This window comes from Taudactylus pleione, unplaced genomic scaffold (assembly GCF_031769625.1).
Source record: "Taudactylus pleione unplaced genomic scaffold, aTauple2 ptg000138l, whole genome shotgun sequence".
In the NCBI taxonomy this organism is placed as follows: domain Eukaryota; kingdom Metazoa; phylum Chordata; class Amphibia; order Anura; family Myobatrachidae; genus Taudactylus; species Taudactylus pleione.
Genome location: NW_028284540.1, coordinates 8,777,593 through 8,798,278, shown reverse-complemented (window position 1 = coordinate 8,798,278; position 20,686 = coordinate 8,777,593). Strand labels below are relative to the sequence as shown.

The 20,686-nt window shown below is 47.3% G+C and overlaps 1 long non-coding RNA gene across 2 annotated transcripts in view; it reads right to left on the bottom strand.

Moving 5' to 3' along the window:
- Positions 1-18,981, bottom strand: part of LOC148522826 (uncharacterized) — an 86,963-nt gene extending 67,982 nt beyond the window's left edge. Inside the window, exons 1-2 of one of the 2 annotated variants that reach the window (XR_015878498.1) lie at positions 18,905-18,981; positions 8,813-8,888 (exon numbers count right to left, since the gene is read on the bottom strand). This is a non-coding gene — a long non-coding RNA (uncharacterized LOC148522826). The remainder of the gene's footprint in view (positions 1-8,812; positions 8,889-18,904) is intronic. The other variant, XR_015878497.1, reaches the window with a different exon arrangement.
- Between the last annotated feature and the right edge of the window lie 1,705 nt (positions 18,982-20,686).

The window sequence follows — 20,686 nt, the reverse complement described above, 5'->3', positions numbered from 1 at the left end:
CCAGGTTTGGGGGGTCCCCCTGTAACAGCGAGATTCACTATCCTGACCCGCTGAACTTCGGGCCCTGAGGACTGGGGTCTGAGTTTAAAATAAAGCTTACAGCTTTCTCGAAAGTTCAGAACATTCTTGCGGTCCCCTTTCAATCATTTGGGCAAATGTAATTTGGGCTCACGCAAAGAGGGATGAGCAGGTGCAGCCCGAGTCTCCTCTACTTTGAGAGAAAGATCTTGCACCTGTCGTGTGAGCACCTGAATCAGGGCTGCCAGAATTTATGGAGGATTCTACCCAGGCTCCATGGCAAATCAAGTGTAATTTGTCTAGCTGGTGATAAAGTTAGGTTTAGGTAGGGATGATCACCTAGGAGCCAAGTCCAGCACAGTCTAGAGGGAAGGAAAGTAACAAGTCCTGGAGTGGTGTGACAGCCTTGAGGACTAGAAATTTTGGTTAGATGTAGCCATTGGACCAAGATGTAGCCCTTGGACTGTGTAGCAGCCTTGAGGGCTGGTAATGCTGTGTTGATGTGGCTTCTGGACAGTGGGGCAGCCTTTGGGCTGAGATGTTGCCTTTAAGCTGTGTAGCAGCCTTGGGGGCTGGTAGTCTTGGCTGGATGCGGCCTTTGGGCTGTGATGCAGCCTCTGGGCTGTGTAGCAGCCTTGAGGGCTGGTAACCTTGGCAGGATGCAGCCTTTGGGCCGTACAGCAGCCTTGAGGGCTAATAATCTGTTACGGTTCTCACATGTTTGTGTAAGACCTCTAGAGCCAGGGAGAGGATCTTCTACCAATAACAGCCACCTGCTATTCCCTTAGTGATTTATTTACACACCAGTACTTAGGTGGCTGTCTGGATTTATGCCTCCAGCAGTGGAGGCTTACACAACCGGCGAGAGACTGCAGGACTGCTGACTAGGACAAGACAGGACAGTGATGTGGAAGTCCTTCCATAACTGGCTAACTGGAATGAGGCTGCAGGTAATGGTATTGAAACAAGCATAATGGACAGGATACACCAGCAGCAACAGATAATGGGTCTCAGGAATATCCAGGGACAATGGTGCAGATGGGTAGCCGTATGAAGAATGGTGGTAGCACAGGAGCTACTTGGTGTGGCTGGGAAGCCATATGGAGAATGGTGGTAGCACGGGAGCTACTTGGTGCAGCTGGGAAGCTGTATGGAGAATGGTAGTAGCACAGGAGCTACTTCTTGTGGCTGGGAAGCCGTATGGAGAATGGTGGTAACACGGGAGCTACTTGGTGTGGCTGGGAAGCCATATGGAGAATGGTGGTAGCTCTACTGGGAGCAGTACTATGGAGACCTCTTCTGAGGGCAGTACTTTTCTGAAGTTGATACATCGAGCTCCCCTCCTGGTGTCTGTACTTCAGGCACTTCTTCTGAGGTTTGTACATCGAACTCCCCTCCTGGAGTCAGTACTTCAGAAACCACTTCTGAGGGCAGTACATCAGACACCTTTTCTGAAGTTGATACATCGGACTCCCCTCCTGGGGCCTGGATGACTGAAACATCAGGAACCCCTTCAGGAGTAGGTACATCAGACACCTCACTTGAGGTCAGCACATCAGACTCCCTTACTGGAGTCGGTACTTCAGACATCTCTTCTGAGGTTGGCATATCAAAGTCCTCTCCTGAGGTCTGAATTACTGAGACATTGGAAACCCATTCAGAAGTAGGTACGTTGTACACCTCACTTGAGGCCAGAATATTGAAGTCCTCTCCTGGGATCTGGAAGTCTGGGACATCGAAAATCGCTTCAGGATTTGGAAGATTGGACTCCTCACTTGAGGTCGGCACCTCAGACTCCCTTACTGGAGTCAGTACTTCAGACACTTCTTCTGAGGTTGGCATATCGAAGTCCACTCCTGCGGTCTGGATGACTGAGACATCGGAACCAGAAGAGGCAGAATCCGGTACGGGACCGGAAAAGGCAGAATCCAGGATGGGACTGGAAAAGGCAGAATCCGGACTGGGACTGGAACAGGCAGAATCGAGACTGGGACCGGAACAGGCAGAATCCGGGACGGGACCGGAACAGGCAGAATCCGAGCTGTGAGCGGAACAGACAGAATCCGGGCTAAGACCAGAACAGACAGAGGAGACCCCTACTGGGGGTAGGAAAATAAGGGGTCTCTCTGATTATGAGATGTTTATCGAATTTAATATTGGAAGTTCCTCCTGCGAAAGAACCAACTGAACTCTTGCTAGTACAATGAGAGTCTTTGTTTAATTGGTTCCTCAACTTGAGATTTGGTCCCCTAGTGATGGGACCCCAATTATAAATAACTGGCTCTTTTTGGGGGGCTTTGGCACCTTTATCGGGAATGACAGAGTTTGTGGCATGTATTGGCTTACAAAGTGAATTGCAAACTTGAGGCGTAGAACTTTGGGGCTGGTCGTTTTTCCTGGGTTTGCACAAGGAACAGTCTCCAATAAAATGATCAGCATTCCCACAGTATAAATAGAGGCAATTTTCCTTATGCCGTTGCCGCTCGCCTACAGAGAGCTTTGGTCATAAGTAGCTCCGAAAACCACTTCTTTTCTGCATAGTAGGTAGCACAGTAGAAGCAGGTGGAATGGAGTCTGTCAACTATTTAGTTTCTGTTGGGAAGGGTGGAATAATATCAAAGTCAGAAAAATTCCCAAAAAGTTTTTGTACTACAGATTAGTACTACACAACAAATTCTGCAACTGTCCAGTCTTTCAAAGAAATTCCTGTAGCAACTCAAGATCCATTAATTCAAAAGACTGAAACGTTCTGAAACAGTTATCACTTGGAGTGCCTTCCAATTTTTCCTCCCTAGATGGACTTTTGCAATACCTAGTTGCGTCCACTGAATTCTGGGAGGCTTGAATTGTTTGCTGCTGCAGTACATCCACACAAGATGATAATCCTAGGAAAGCCTGTAGGAGCACAGTTTGCATACTCTCCAGGGTACGAATTTTATTCATGTCCCAAATCAGGGTTCAAGACTGAGGTCTGATTTGGCTAGACCTGAACTGGATTTGACAAAATAGAGACCATGTTGAACACTCCAGTAGAGTCTGTATTTTGGCCGGTTATAATGTTACGGTTCTTGCACGGTTGTGTAAGACCTCTAGAGCCAGGGAGAGGATCTTCTACCAATAACAGACACCCGCTGCTCCCTTAGTGATTTATTTACACACCGTTACTTAAGTGGCCACCTGGATTTATGCCTCCAGCAGTGGAGGCTTACACAACCGGTCAGAGACCGAGGACTGCTGACTAAGACAAGACAGGACAGTGATGTGGAAGTCCTTCCACAACTGGCTAACTGGAATGAGGCTGCAGGTAATGGTATTGAAACAGGCGTAATGGACAGGATACACCAGCAGCAACAGATAATGGGTTTCAGGAATATCCAGGGACAATGGTGCAAATGGGTAGCTGTATGAAGAATGGTGGTAGAATGGGAGCTACTTCTTGTGGCTGGCAAGCCGTATGGAGAATGGTGGTAGCATGGAAGCTACTTGGTGTGGCTGGGAAGCCGTATGGAGAATGGTGGTAGCACGGGAGCTACTTGGTGCAGCTGGGAAGCCGTATGGAGAATGGTGGTAACATGGGAGCTACTTGGTGCAGCTGGGAAGCCGTATGGTGAATGGTGGTAGCACGGGAGCTACTTGGTGCAGCTGGGAAGCAGAGATAAGATGCAGGCTATGATGCAGCCCTGTGGGCCATGATGCAGCTATGATAGCCAAGACGAGATGCAGACTATGATGTGTCTGGAGCAATATGGCAGACAGGTGAACTCTGGCATGACAGGAACACAGGCAGGAAGCAGACTGAAATGGCTTGACTGGACTCTGGAATGAAAGTGCAACAGGCAGCAGCAGGGTAAATTTCACAGGCTAATACCAAACAGACAGAAAGGAGCAGGACACTGGAACTGTGGAACTTGGGGAGACCGGCAAAAGATCAGACTTCAGAGAGACATGCATACACTGGTTGTCAGACAATATAACCGGGAAGGAGTGTAAGGCTGGCTGAAACTTAAAGAAAGCAGGGTCCAATCAGAACCAATTCCTGGAGAGAGCACTTCCTAATCAAAGGCATGTGTCCACCTGAGCTTTGCACACAGACAGCTAGTACTTAGTGAGCACGTGATACAAAACACACAGACAGACATGAATGACAGGCTATGATTTAAACACAGACAAGACAAGATTTCAAGCTTCCTGCAAAAAGCCAGAACAAAGACAAGACATGATGCAATATCCCAGGACCAACTCTGACTGGGAACTGCCACCAATCGGACACTGAGGTGCACCAAGTGCCACCAGGATGACACTGGCGGCAGTACACTGAATAGCAGAGTAGGATGCTGAAGTGGGCCAAGTGCCGCCGGGATGACACTGGCAGCAGTACACTGGCTAGTGCCGCCAGACGCTGAAGTGCACCAAGTGCCGCCAGGATGACACTGGCGGCAGTACACTGGCTAGTGCTGCCAGACGCTGAAGTGTGCCAAGTACCGCCAGGATGACACTGGCAGCAGTACACTGGCTAGCACCTTCGGACGCTGAAATGGGCCAAGTGCCGCAGGGATGAGACTGGCGGCAGTACACTGGATAGCACCGTTGGACACTGTAGTGCGCCTGGTGTCGCTGGGATGACACTGGCGACTGTACACTAGAAGGCACACTCTGGACTCAGGAGTGCGGCCTGTGCTGCTGGGTTGACACAAGCAGCAGCACATGGGATAATGCACTCAGGGCGCAGGAGTGTGAACTGGGCCACCTGGATGACACTAACGGCTGGTAACTGTAACGTGGACAGGAGTACTGGGGCTCGACCAGATATCTCAGGAGACTGACCACAACCAGAATCATGTGAATGCTATCACCGGCATTGGAGCAGCATTCACAGGAGAAGGTCATGGATGCAGGAGCCAATCCAGGTAGGAGGAGCTTCAGCGAACGCTGGCCCAGCGTTCACCTCGCACAGAATTAGCAGTGCGGCGGCTTGTGACAGCTCGCCACAGGTTTATATTTGCTCTCCACATTGGACAGTAAATGATGATGTCAGGGTACAAATACTGAAGGGGATCCATCTACTTGCATACCATGAACTCCAGGAATGCGGCCACCCACGTCATTACACGGTGGCCATGGCTAAGCAGCCAGTGGAGCGGGAGGGAGGGAGGCAGCCAAGGTTGATATCCGTGAGTTGCCAGGTGCCACAGGGAGCCCCTGGTCCCTGCTCACAACACCTGGTGCTGATACTATGAACTCCGGGGCCAGGGTCATGTGACCCACAGACAGGCCGCGGGCCACATGCATCATTAAATGATGGCCGCGGCTCATCAGCCAGTGGAGGGGAGAGGAGGAAGCCTGCAGGAGCCGAAGCCTCTGGACACCCTGGCTGCTTATTGGACCTGTCCTGTCCCACATGCTGACCTTGTCTCCAGTAAGGGTAAGGAAGACAGGGGGCAGGCAGTGGGTGGGGTGGGGGGACGGGAGACGCAGATCGCTTAAGCTGATTTGGCAGATTCCGATGCATCAGAATGACAAATCATTCATATTGTCCAGTGTGTATGCACTATGTCACTGACGATGCGCGCTCCCACACTTCATCATTTACATCGTCCGTCAGACCTGCATGCAGGTCTGATGGGCACTATAGTTGGTGGGGGCCATGCTGCCTGATGCAGCATGGCCCCTGCCATTGTTCCGTCGCTGCCGGAATTGGCAAGTGTGTACGCACTTGCTGTTGCCGGCATCCCCGCCAGGTCCCGTCGCTAGCGACATCGTGCTAGGTACACATTGTTTAGTGTGTACCCAGCTTTAGGACTGAGCATGGTGCTGGGGAGTGGAACAAATTAGCCAGAAAATGAAGACAGAAAAAAAGGGAGGGGAATTAAAGAAAGGTGAATGAAGAAAATAAATGAAGGGGGGGGGGGGGAATGCAGGAATAACAGGGAAGGGATAGCTAAGATAATGAGATAAGTAGAGGTATGATTAAACAGAAAGAGTTAACAGGAAACACCAGCTAAAATTGAAAGAGAAGAAAAAAGGGAGGGTTTATGAAGAATTATACAGTAAATAGCACAAAGGGCCTGATTCAGAGCTGAACGCTCTGACCAGAGCGCTCGCTCTGAATCAGGGCCCTCCTCCATGAAAATGGAGCGTCCTCCTGGCCGCTCGTATAGCTGTGGGTGACCACCCACAGCATATGCGAGCGGCCAAAAAGATGGTCGCGATGGTCTTGGCCATTGCGACCATCGGACTTGCAACGGAGACCCTGCGGTAGGGTCTCCCTGCCACAAGCCCTGGAGTGATTTTGGCTCTATCAGAGCCAAAATCACTCCCACTGACATCACTAGTGATGTCAGTGGGGCCGGCTTCAGACGGTAGGCGTTCCCATGGGAACGCCTCCGTCTGGCCACCACGCCCCCGGCACGCACACCAAAGGGGGCGTGCTGTCAATCAACATCGACAGCACGCCCCCTTTGGTGCGAGGCCCGGAGCGATGGAAAGCCCGACGCTCCCCGGGTCTCGCACATGCGCACGACGGAGCTCCCTCCGTCGTGCGCATGCGCAGTGGGGAACATCGACCCACTAGCGAGCGTACTGCCGCTCGCGAGTGGGTCTGAATGACCCCCAAAATGTTCTGAGGTAAGCTCAGCCTTCCAATTGAAAAATATGGTGACTGCTAGAGTACTCCCTATTTATATCACCATTTAAACCACACCTACCCAAATTCCTATAGGCTAATAAACACCAATAGGAAAAAACCTAACAATGATAAACTACCTAGTAATGGGTTCATAACCTCCAGCAAGTTACAAGACTCTTATCTAGTCTCAAGCTTAAACAGCCCTTGCCTACTTTTAGCATACATATCTGAATGAGGCCCGCAATCAGGACACATGCAGGGTACGACTTAAACACATGCACAGTAAAAAAAAAATTTCAACTGCATGCGACATTGACATAGCGTGCAACTTAGAATCCTAGTTAGCAGTTTTGTTGCTTAATATGGTGCTTGAATATTGGCAAATCTTTTCTTATTGCACCGAATGGAAAAATCCCATGTAAGCAGAGGAAGTCCTATAGACTCAAATGTCAATTGACGTGGATAAAAACAAGGTGCTATAGACCTAATTAAACGATTCACATAAACACAATTTTTATGCAAATCGCTGATGTTTTGAAATCTACACATGCACAGGAGCAGCACTGCACATGTGCAGATATGGGTATGCAGTGCCCCATACGCCGCAGCATGATTGGCATTTGTCTGGTGTTTAGGAGCAGTGACAGGAATCAACACAGAAAATGGGGGTGTGTCGGCCCTATTTCTGGGGCATGCTAAAGCCAGTAGCTGCATTCTTGGATATAGCTTCACTGGCCCTGGCAGCGTTCACCAGACATCCTGAGTAACCTGAGCGTTACTCAGATGTCCGATGTTCGCACAGTGGCCCTGATTCAGAGCCAGTCGCTCTGACAGAGTGCTCACTCTGAATCAGGGCCGGTCTTTTAATTTTTTTAGAACGGCCTCCAGGCCGCTCGCATAGCGAGCGGCCAGGAAGATGGTCGCGATGGTCAAGGCCATCACGACCATCGGGCTTGCGATGAGACCCTTGTGGTAGGGTCTCGTTGCTGCAAGCCCCAGAGAGATTTCAGCTCTAAGAGCCGAAATCTCTCCCACTGACATTACTCGTCAATGTCTCTCCCACTGACATCAGTCGTGAGGTCAGTGGGGCCGCCCCCAGACGGAGGCGTTCACATGGGAACGCCTCAGTTTGGGCAGCCACTCCCTCGGCCCGCCCACCAAGGGGGGCATGCTGTCACTCAACATCGACAGCACGCCCCCTTTGGTACGAGACCCGGAGCGACGGATTGCCCGTCGCTATCCGGGTCTCGCGCATGCACATGACGGAGCCGGCTCTGTCGTGCGCATGCGCTCTGGGCCACCATTGACCCGGTTGCGAGCGCTCAGCGTTCGCGACTGGGTCTGAATCAGGACCAGTGTTTGGACACAGCAGCAGATCAGAGAAGCCGTCAGGAGGCTTTTTTTACACAAGATACCTCCTGCGGTCGTTGCAAATTCTGGCAGTGTCTACGTACAAAGACGCAGCGGCTGTGTTAATAGCGTCCACCTCAGACCCTATATATCCAAAACTATTAATCCTAGATAAACAGCAGATTCTATATTTACAGCACAATCCTCAAACATCAAAATTATTTTTATCTGCAGATTCTCATTTAATGCAAAGTATGGATTATGTATCACAGCAGACTTGCATGTCTTGGCTCTTTTACCTTATTTTCCTCAGTATGGAGGGATCAGGGATATCATACAAAGGATTAGAAGAATAATTGCAGGAATGCAGCTTTAGGCAACTGTAATAAATCTGTTTTCCTTGCGAAATCTCTAGTGAGGTAATTATAGCACCAAGATACAGAGTAATGGGAAAAACAATTGTTTCCCCCTGTGTCACAATGCAAGAGGCCTAGAATTCAAACAGTGCCTCATCGCCTGGGGTGGCGTTCCGTCTGTGACCTTCTCTTAATTAGTTTGATACCTATTGGCAAGGGAAGCCTGCGTCCTCTTATAAATATTTTTGAACACGGGACTATCTCCTCTGTGACTGTTTGTCATTCATTTTTCACAGTGAGTTCCTAATGTTCAACTGACATTATGGTGCTAGATACTGTACATTGGTGTCTTTTTAGTCAACGTTGTTACAGATGACAAGTGAAGACCTATAAACTGAGAATACATAAACAGAGAACACAACATCAAACAGGTCACTGTGTAACATATAGCAAACAGTCTCACGTGGTTAATTTTATTCTTCTCACGTCCGTTCTATGTTGAACTTGAATAAGTCGTTCAGATGTTGGAGGAAGTGTGGCTGTGGGTGGGAAAGTAAAGGCTTAAGGTTCTTTCATGATGTATAAAAGCCAGTTTGTATCAAGATATAAAAGGCAGCACAAGGGAAGACACTGTACGCAGTTGCAGGCAGCTGTGAGGGCTCCAGTGGGCATCTCAATACAAATCTGCAGGCTGATGAATTAGCATATTTTAGCAATTGCTAAGTGGCAAGATTCGTAAAGCGGTTGCATTAGCGTACAACACTGAATCAGGCCTAGTGTAAGGGAGCCGGGCGACAACATGAAGGCTGTGTACAGCCGTTTTCAGGACGTGCCTCTGTGATCCATTACACAGTAAAAATGGCTCCAGCGTATCAGTTCTCGTGGCATTTCTGTGCCACCTTAGATATCAGATTATTGCCCTATCTGCGACTATTGTTTCATCTTTGTACACAGGGCTGATTCAGAGATGTATGCTATTCCAATATGTATGCAGTTGAGTGATTATCGGCTGATTACGCATGTATCACAGTTGCGCTGCGCACACTTCAATGTACCATTGTGATGGTGCTTGCTGTGAGTATTACTTTGCAAAGTGGTTTCTAGTCAGGGACCGCCAGGGGTAAGTAATGGGGATACGGCACAAGACGCAGGTGTGCCACGGCCATTTTTTGGGCGTATTTTAGCCTGCGTCTGCAATCCCGTACTCAGATAAAGTGGTTCCAGTGGCTCATTTCAGGCAGCCGTTCAGTATGACTCAAGGGCTACTCAGATGGGCGATTATCGAATGATCTGTAATGGCGCCTACGTATTTGAAGGCACTTGCTTGAATCTGCTAAGTGGCTAGTAGGCGTCTCAATGCATATTCAGGTGGCTAGAGCATTAGAATATTTTAGCATGGCAGTTGTGTGCGGGATCACAGCTGCGTACATCTCTGAATCAGGCCCACAGTCGCTTGGCTTTGCGAAGCCGCTGGTGGGGGTTTCAGTAGAAATCCTGATAGTTGTGACATTTGCATATTTTGGCACAGCCAATGAATAAAAATTTGCAGCAGCGGTTGCATAAGCATACATCTCAGAATCAGGCCCATAGTACCTCGTACCATATGCTGCAGACAGCAGTCTGTTATAAAGATTTTATTTATACTTCTAAAAGCATTATTTTTTATGCATGATTATTATCAAGGCTTGACAACCTTGTTCTGGTTGACCTGGCTAGTTTTTTTTTAGTATTCTCATCCCTAACCGAGGCTTGTTGTTTTATTCAATGGTGGATTGGGCCACCGGGAACCCAAGCACCCTGCTCCCCTCTCTAGATTGCTGCCGGGCCAACTCTCACTGCTGCGGAGTCAGCTGCTGTGATTGGAGCTCAGCTCTGATCAGTCAGCGTTCATTTGGTCTCCAGACAGGGGCATGTACGGTGTCAGGGCAAGGCTGAAACTAGGGTGGCCCAGCCTGTGCCACGACATAGAGCGCAGGATGCCATGGGGCAGAACCGGGCGCCCACCACAATTTCTATTTTGTCGAGCACCCACTACTGTGTATATCAGTAGCGGTGCACTCGGCACCTTTATTGCAGCCCTTCCTGTCTGTCACTTACTGTTCCGTCTCCCTCATGGCTTCCACACACGGCACACTGTCTTTAGGGAGTGTTAGTGCATCAGTCCACTCCAGACACACTAACAACATGTCAGTGTCAGACACAATCTGTGTGTCAGTGTCAGTCTGTATCTAGTCATAGAGTATCATTGCCCAGATGTGTGCACTACTGACTGTATATGGGAGGGAGTCCGGGGAATAGGATGGGAGGAAGTCGGGGGAGATTACAATATGACATGATAACAATATTAAAATGATCCTTACTGTTCCATGTACAAGGTAATAATTTAACAGATAACCAATAAACAATAATATCTTCTTGTTTGCCTTAATCTTATTTAAATGAAGACACAGGATCATCCTGTGTCATCTGTCGAAGCTGGATTATTGGCTGAGACAAGATCAGTTTAAAATTGAATCGCAGCGACACCATCTTGCGACTGGCCGCAAGACGCCATTTTGCAAAATAGCCACCTAAGCACCATTTTAGATAAACTCACATTTTAGTACATGTGGCGATAATACCATTAGCATCATGCGAATGCATCTGTGACCATCATCATATGTTACGGCGATTCACTAAAAGCCTATTTCATTACTTTACGTATTATAAAGGATATATTCCAGAAATGGCTTTACTGTATTGCATTAAGCAAGTGGCCAGGTGACAACTGGCTTGTGTAGATAAGCTTCCTGCATAGTGTTTGTTCACTACGGGTGGTCTGGCTAGAATAAATAAGCAAGCTCCCTCAATGACATGATTTCAAGGGCTAGAGTGTCACCTTAGGTCTGTCGCTTGTAGATGGGATATTTTGCATTTTCACACAAGAGACCAACAGAGGTATCTTTCCTTTGAACACAGGAAATGTGGGGGCCTGCTGACAGGACATGTAGAACTATCTAGCCCAGCATGTCACGCTGCTAAAATGTTAGAGTCGAGTGCACCCATCTTCATACACACATTAATATGTCTTTATATCAAACCCCGAATACTCACACATTTCATATTCAGACATTAAGGTTCAATAAGCATCAAAATGTATGATTTAAGTTGGTTAAGTTAGTTTAAATGCTGAGAAATAAAGGTATTTGATGACTAAGGTATTATAAATGGTAAGCAAGTTGTGTTTGGTTTTGTTCTGATGCGTACGCTTTTTACAGCATTCTGGTGTTATCGGTGGAGAGATCGCATCATGCAAACTCAAGTTATGGATCGCAGAACTTACAAGCAACAAAATGTTTAAATGTTAGAATGTTACAGAATGCGTTACTAGAAAGATTCCCCTGCTGTTAGAGGCAGGGAGAGTCTATTTGAACCAGCTTGTTAAATGTGCTGTAACATATGCTTCTCCTCTAGGAACCAGTGACATCAGCAAGAAACTTCCCCATTGTCCTGTTTTAGTCTGGGGGGGATAAATATGTGTGCCCGGATACTGGTTTTTTAGTCCATGCTGAATGCTGTATGAACTGAGGGTCTCTTACTGATGCCTATCTCCGTGTCCGGAGGTGCATGTATACTGTACTTGGGGTCTGTATAATTTCCTTTTGTGCCTCTCTCAGTGTGTGTGCCTCTCTCTGTGTGTGTGCCTCTCACTCTGTGTGTGTGCCTCTCTCTCTCTTTGCGTCTCTCTCTGGGCATCTCTCTCTCTGTCTCTCTGTCTTTCTCTCTGTTTCTCTCATTGTATTTATTTGTGCTTATTATACACAGATTATAGCGTGTAACTGACTGTACTTTTACTTGAATAATACTTTGTGCTTCGGAACCACATGTTCTGAGTCTGGAGTCTCTAATTATTGTATGACTGCGTACGCAAATTAGCGTCATCCTTAGAGGTTTATAGGAAGGATTTTAGAAGGTACAGGCAGGGGTATATAGAGGTTCATTTTAAAATCAACACATCATTTTAATAAGATGATGGCAAACAAGAAGATATTATTGTTTATTGGTCAACATTAAATTACTACCTTATACTTGGAACATTAAGGATAATTTTAATTTATTGGCCGGGTGAGTGCTGCATCTGGGAGAGAGAGTCATGGAAATGTGTGTATGTGTGTGGGGGGGCACCATTGCTCTTTATCGCACCAGGGATGGTTTTCCATTCAAATCCACCCCTGGTTTCACTTAACTTATTCTCTAACTGACTCAACAAAAATGTCTTTAAAAACCATTGGATCAGCCCTGACAACCCTTTCTGGGGGTTTTTACAAAATGAAACTTTCCCAATCATTAGAGACCTAGAGGATACACACTCCCAGACTTTTCTGACAGGCAATTACAGACACAAAAAGGGCTGTGGGAGTTCTTCCTTCCAAGGATGGATTGGAACTCCCAGGCAGTGTTCCAGGGGGGCCAATGACTGAAGAGGATGTTTGGAGCATTTTATATACTGTACAGGTTATATAACTTTTTTTGCTCTTCACTTGGGGCTGGATCTGTATTATTAGTGGCCTGCTCAACCTCAACATCCTGGTTGCTGGCTCCTACCCAGTTTCCGGGAGGCATTTTTTAGACTGGTAGACTGAATGCCGCCAGTCTAAATACTGACACCTAAAGCCCGACACGGGATAAGATAGGTATCGAAATACCGATGCCTATCTTAATCTCGATGCTGGAAGACAGACAGACACTGGACCAATCAAGGTAAGCCGCCGGTATTTCAATCCCATTCCCCGGTGACCAACTGGCTTACTGCATAAGAAGCATGAATCAGCTCAGGTCACTCCCACTTCATCCTCAATGGCAGTAGTGTCCTCCCAGCACTCAGTGATGGGAAATCAGAGATTTTTTTAAATGGTTTTAAGGTGGTAAAGATTATATATATATTGTGGGGGCTTACACTGCAATAAACCAATTCCTCACATATTACATATTCCAGGTGATCAAAAATATATCTAATAAACTTTCTGTCAGGTTGCGGCCTAGGATCGGCCACTGTTCACCTATGCGCCGGCTTCCCCTGATCTCCCATGTGCTCAGATGTCAGGTGCGGCGGAGGGTAACTGTTACATCTGCTGCTGCGGCTCTCTGCCTGATTGGCTCTCCGTGGTTATCCTAACAACCTGGACTCTGGCTGCTATGTGCAGTTACTCACCTGTTGGTAGTCTCGTTACCTGACCTCAGCCTGAGTAACCAATCACAGGAGACCTCTCCCTTTATTAAGGATGCAAGTCTGATCCTGCCTGCCGGTGATATTACTAGTTCCTGCACCTAGTGGAGGCTCACATGGTCGCTGCATGCTGTGCAGTTCCTTTCTCCTTAACCTTTGTTCCTGTGTCCTGTTTGTGCATTACCAAGACTCTCCAGCTTACCTTTTGTGTCACCTCTGGTTTGTGTCTAGTCCAGCGTGTACCTGTGGATTCATCCTGCCTGTTCAACTACATCAAGTACTGGGTCTGCTACAACCTCCAACCTGCATCTGCCTGCCAGTTCAACCATTTCAAGTACAGATTCTGCTACAAACTCAAACCTGCATCTGCCTGCCAGTTCAACCATTTCACAGATTCTGCTACAAACTCCAACTTGCATTCACCTGTCAGTTTAACCATATCAAGTACTGGTTCCACAGTATTCCCACCTGCATCCTGAGTAGCTGGCCTGCCACAATCAAGGCCATATACAGCATTATAGGTACAACATTATTCATACCTGCATCCTGAGTAGCTGGCCTGCCACAACCAAATTCATATACAGCATTACAGGTACATTAGTCCTACCTGCATCCTGAGTAGCTGGCCTGGCACAACCAAGTTCATATACAGCATTACAGGTATAACCTTATTCCTACGTGCATTGTGAGTAGCTGACCTGCCACAACCAAGCCCAAGTCCAGCATTGCTGCTTTGACATTGTTGCAGCCTGCATCTTGCAAAGTTGGCCTGCTACAAGTCCAGATCTGCATCCTAACTGATTTTGTGCTTATCCACCTGTGCAAGTTGATTACTTCCAGCAGCAGTCTCCAGCACACACTTGCATCAGCTATTAACCCCTACCTTGCTTGCTGCTTTACTCCAGGTAAATTATTTTCTGTGGATCCCTGCCTATTGTATGAGCCCCATCTGCGAGCTCTAGGGGCATACTTGCCAACTATCTGGCTGCCCTTTCCAGGAGGGAACACCCAGATCGGCATGACTTGGGGGGGGGCATGGCCAGCAAACGGGGGCAGGGCTGGCCAGACAAAGAGCGGGGGGAGGCGGAGCCATGTAATCACTTCATTTTGGCCCTGCCCCCACTACACACTGCCAATATTACAGGAAGTGTGAAGCAGGGGGCGGGGCCAAAATGACGTGATTCCACGTGAATCGCGTCACCCCCGTAACCCGATGTGGGAGCTTTACATGAAATTGCCAGGGGGAAAGCCGGGAGGTTTGCCTGCCTTCCTGGGAGGTCGGGAGCGGCACCAGATTTTCGGGAGGCTACCGACCAAATCGAGAGGGTAGGCAAGTATGTCTAGGGGTATCATGCAAATAGCGCATGTACATTATCACCGGCCAATCACTGGATTATAGCAAGATGAGTCCAGCTCTGCAAAATCCGGTCTAGTCTTCACCCACAAGCCAGGCCACCTCATGTCAGAATTTGGATGACGATCCAGTTCTGGTTTTGTTCAGCAGATTGAAAAGCTGTGAAGACATGCAAATTCTCACAACACAAGCCTTCCTAAAGCTGGCCACACACTAGACCAACTTACATCCAACCAGCCAACTTGTTGATTGGTTGGAATGAAAATCTGGTAAGTAATGGGAGTCACTGATGATCAGCAATTTGCTCCTAAATGCCAGAAAACAGATGAAAATGATCGTTCAGACAAGTTTGTTAAATGTTTGATCTAAACTATTTGTTCAAACAACATTTTTGGTCTATTTTCCGGCGTTTGGGAGCAAAATGCTGATTGTCATTTGCTTTCATTCCTTACCAGATTTTCATTCCAACCAATCAACTAGTTGGCTGGTTGGACAGATAATCTTTAGATGTGTGGCCAGCTTTAGGCTATCCATCCATGTAGATGCTCTGCAGCAGCAGATTTCTGCAAATAGTCCTGACAATTCTCAGCTTTGTCAATCATGTGGACAAATAGTTTATGGCACCTTTCAAAGTGACTGTTCTCAGCCTCCAAAGTTTTCCAGTAAGGGGAGTCTTGAATAACTGAGGATTTTTCAGGCTCCTATAGAGCAGTTGATGACATCACTCTCTGAAAAAAATCAACAAGTTTCTGAATTATTTGGAAGTTCTTCGGATGCCACAAAAGTCGCTTCCCTGAGGCAGAAAAGACCACAGATTCTGGTCCCCCGAGTCTATGGGTGACACCTTCCATGCTGTCAGAAAAGGAGATTCCAGAGTTTTTGGCATCCCAAACTTTCCAAGGCTGAGCGCCAGTGATGAAAGAATGACCTGCTTTGCATGTATTGTGGAAGCGCAAGCCACTTCATTAAAGACTGCTCCTTCTGCAGCTCAAGAAAAAGTGACACTCAACATCTCGAGGTACAGACTGCCCCGTCACCTGAAGTAGTCATTCCGGACTCCCAAACTTTCAATAATGGTGCCAAAAGTAGCCCATGAAGGGGATCAGGTATATAACTGGGCTCCTTTGACCCGTAGCCCCAAGTTAAGATTTGGGAACCAAATGAGGAAATGCAAATCTCCCATTCCCAGAGTAATCCCTGATCCTATAGCCCTAGGAGATACATCTAACACAACCATTCATGGAGGGCCAATTAGTTCTACTGCTCCGAGTGGGGCATTTCATTTGTCAACAACCTCTGGAGAGGTCCTAGCCAGTGACCAAAATCCAGGAGGAGTACCCGATGTACAGAATCCCGAAAGAGTGCCAGTTGTCTGAGAGGTGTCTGCCTTGCCAGAGGTCCGAGAGGCGTCTGCCTTGCCAGAGGTCCGAGAGGCGTCTGCCTTGCCAGAGGTCCGAGAGGCGTCTGCCTTGCCAGAGGTCCGAGAGGCGTCTGCCTTGACTGGGTTCCCACAGGTGTCTGCCTTGACAGGGGTCCCAGAGGATCCACCCAAGTCTACCTTGCCTGAGGTGCCAACTCCAGAGTGGGAGTCTAAAATACCAACCCCACATATTTGGGATAATGTCTGGTTCCTTGAGGGGGTATCTAAATCTCAAGTTCCAGAAACAATATCGGGTCTGTCTACCCCAGGAGGGACATCTGATTCTGTGGCCTTAGAAAAGACATCTGTCATAAAATCTAGTCCTGTAGCCCCTGGAGGGGTATCTGATTCTGTGTGAAGTCCTGAAGCCCTAGAAAGGGTATCTGTCATCAAGTCTAGTCCTACAGCCCCTGGAGGGGTACCAATTCCAGCTGAGGCCCCAGGAAGGAGGGGAATTCCTCTCAAGTTCCCTGAAGGGGAGATTCCAGTTGAGACCCCAGGAGGGGTAGATCCTGCTAAGTTCCCTGTAGGGGAGATTCTAGCCAAGACTCCAGGAGGGATAGATCTTTCCAAGCTCCCTGAAGGGGAGATTCTAGCTGAGACCCCAGGAGGGGTAGATCCTGCTAAGTTTCCTGAAGGAGTGATTCCAGTCAAAACCCCAGGAGTGGTGGCTCATCCCTTGTCTCCAAAACAGACTACCAAATGTCCAGCTTCTGGAAAGACTTTAAACATTTACTTTCTGAAAAAACTTCTAATCTGTCAGTCCTGGGAAGGGAAACACACCCTGTAAAGTCTGGAAAGAAATACCAACCAGTTATTTTGGCAGCAAATTCACATCGTCCTCCTAAAGACTCTCAATCCATTGTTCCAAACCAAGACCCTGACCTAGTAATTTTTGATGGAAAATTAGAACAATATCATGGTCTGATGCTTCAGCGTCTAGAAGTAGCACCACTTCTTACTCCAGCTGAGAACATACTATGCTTGACTACTGTATGTCCTTCAGAGGGGAGGCTTTGAAATGGGTTAAGCCACTTATTTAGTCTAACGATTGTATTCTTCAAGATTTACAAGCCTTCAATAATGCAGTTATAAAAGATTTGCTGGTCCTGACATCCTTTCTGACTCTTCTGGAAATGCTGCCTTGTCGGCCAAAGAACCGCCTATCACTGAGCTTGGAAAATCTCTGATTAACCAACGCACCAACAAAAAGAGTTGAGCTTGTAAGAACCAGGCTTCTGAGGACTTTCAGTCTCAGGTCAATCACAACACAGCGTTATCTTCTTGATTGGAGACCTTGAAGATAACTGTTGGCTGTGCCGCTTTGTCCTCAACTTGTAAAGGAGTTTTGAATAAATCTGAACTGTTGTATCCAATACCCATCCAGGCTATTGGACATTCTGCCTGTGCCCAATCTAATAGTGTTTCTTTTCCAGTACCATCTGTCTCTGAGAAGAGCACCGTAATCCTTCCTTTGGATGTGGATTCTAACTCTGATTACAACTCTGAAGCCAAAGAAACTCCTTTGATTGAAGGTACCATCAGTTCAGACAATATTTTTGGACTTGCCATACTCAGACCTCAGCAATCGCACAGAAAGAAGAAGTCTAGACATAAATCTTAAGTCTGCTTTGTCCATCTGTTTTTTTGTTTTCAGTTCCTCTTAGTCCTGTTGGGGTGTCCGGAGTCCACCCTCAAGGGGGAGGTATTGTTACATGTGCCGCTGATTGGCTCTCAGTGGTTATCCTAACTACCGTACCTGGACTCTGGCTGCTACATGCAGTTACTCACCTGTTGGTAGTCTCATTACCTGACCTCAGCCTGAGTGACCAATCACAGGAGACCTCTCCCTTTATTAATTAATTTATTTATTAATACATTATTTATTTATTTAAGGATTCAAGTCTATTCCTGCCTGCCGGTGATATTATTAGTTCCTGCACTTAGTGGAGGCATGCTGTGCAGTTCCTTGCTCCTTAACCTTTGTTCCTATGTCCAGCATCCTGCTATTAAATACACTTGCTCATAGACTCTGTCCTCTGTGTTCTGTCCCTACCAGTCCTACTCCTGTGTCCTGCTGGATTCTGCCTGTTCCCATGTCCAGTCCAGCTTACCTTTTGTGTGGATTTATCCTGCCAGTTCAATTACATCAAGTACTGGTTCTGCTACAAACTCAAACCTGCATCTGCCTGCCAGTTCAACCATTTCAAGTACAGATTCTGCTACAAACTCCAACTTGCATTCACCTGTCAGTTTAACCATATCAAGTACTGGTTCCACAGTATTCCCTCCTGCATCCTGAGTAGCTGGCCTGCCACAATCTATCCATTTCCGGTATTGAATGGTTCCACAGTATTCCCACCTGCATCCTGAGTAGCTGACCTGCCACAATCAAGGCCATATCCAACATTGCAAGTACAACAATATTCATACCTGCATCCTGAGTAGCTGGCCTGCCACAACCAAGTTCATATACAGCACTACAGGTACAACATTATTCCTACCTGCATCATGAGTAGCTGCCCTGCCACAGCCAAGTTCATATACAGCATTACAGGTATAACATTATTTCTACCTGCATCCTGCATAGCTGGCCTGCCACAACCAAGCCCAAGTCCAGCATTGCTGCTTTGACATTGTTCCAGCCTGCATCTTGCAAAGTTGGCCTGCTACAAGTCCAGATCTGCATCCTAACTGATTTTGTGTTTATCCACCTGTGCAAGTTGATTACTTCCAGCAGCAGTCTCCAGCACACACTTGCATCAGCTATTAACCCCTACCTTGCTTGCTGCTTTACTCCAGGTAAATTTTTTTCTGTGGATCCCTGCCTTTTGTATGAGCCCCATCTGCGAGCTCTAGGGGTCTCATGCAAATAGTGCAGGTACATTCATAACCGTAACGTTCAGCTTAGTGCCATGTGAACTGCCTTTGCTTGCGCTGTGTCTGATTTCTGCGGTTGCCGTCATGGACGCGGCCATGACAGTTTGCATCACCTGATGACTCCATACCCAATTGTAGCATGACTGTGGTCAGCTGACGCTATCCACCAATGATCTGCTACTGCAGGGGCTAAAGCCAGACTCTGGACCATAGGAAGTTGCCTGTGCAACGTTGTCGCTACCTGTGCGTTATTGCCGCTACCTCGTTCCAGGTTCCTTTGCGTTACTGGTGAACTAGTATTGTCTTTTTCTGCAACAGTGCAACTAACATCTAGCCTGTGTGCAAGTCTATACCAACTCTCTCTCAGCAGCAGTGTTCCTAACATCTAACCTGTGTGCTAGACAAAGTATCATCTCACTCTGCAACAGAGCGTTAATATCTGGCCTGTGTGCATCGAGTACCACTACAGTGCAACAGTGTGTCCTTTCATCCAGCCTGTGTGTGTCAATTGCCACCTTATCGTGCAATTGTGCGTCCATCATCTGCAGGGGCACTTACCCGACACCACCTACTAACGCAATACTGTGTCACGGACTGCTTCCCGGTGTGCATTTAGTGTGTTCTGATGTTAGTTAGCGTCCAGGACCTCTTCTTGGTGAAACTCAATTCTAGTGTTGTACTTGACGCAAGCTAGCATCTAGGACTCTCCCTGGAGGAATCTCTCTCAAGGACATCCCTGTGACATACCAGCATCCAAGTGCTCATTTCCCCTTCCTGTGCTATACTTCTTCTTGAAGTATATTTCCTTGTGCCATCGTATTTTTGGACTCCATTCTCATGGTATCGGACACCAGTGCAAAGGACTGTGACCTGCCAGCTGGGTGCAGCTAAAACCATGTCCCGATTGGTGGGGTCACTGGTGAACACCTCCCGACTGGTTAGACTCCGCACCTTTGTACTGGTCTTGCCAACATCTGACATTTGTGGATGAGGAAGTCTTATATTCAGGCCCCACGCCTCTGGTTCCTCCCTCAACCCGGGACCTCAAATTTCACCCCTCAACTAGGGAAAAATCTCCTGAGACCATGAGACTTTCACTGTTCTTTATGGAGTGAGCAGCTGCCTCTTTATTAACAATACATAATGATTTTAAATATATTTAATAAAAGGTTATTTAAATAATCAGGAATAAATAGACAGTTTTTATGAGTAAATTAATATTGTTGGCATTATGCAGATCGATTTGAAACTTGAATTTGGCAAAATTAATGTCTTCAAACTTGTTTGCGGTACCATTATAATGTTTGGGCTGTTTCTAATATGGTGGTCACTGGGACGCTATATGAGTTATATGGCAGTCATTTGTATGCTCTCTGTATAGTTTGGTGGTCACTGGGATGATGGCTGCATTTTATGGTGGTCAATGGAATACTCTCTGTATAGTATGGCGTTAATGGGATTTTCTATGTATTGTATG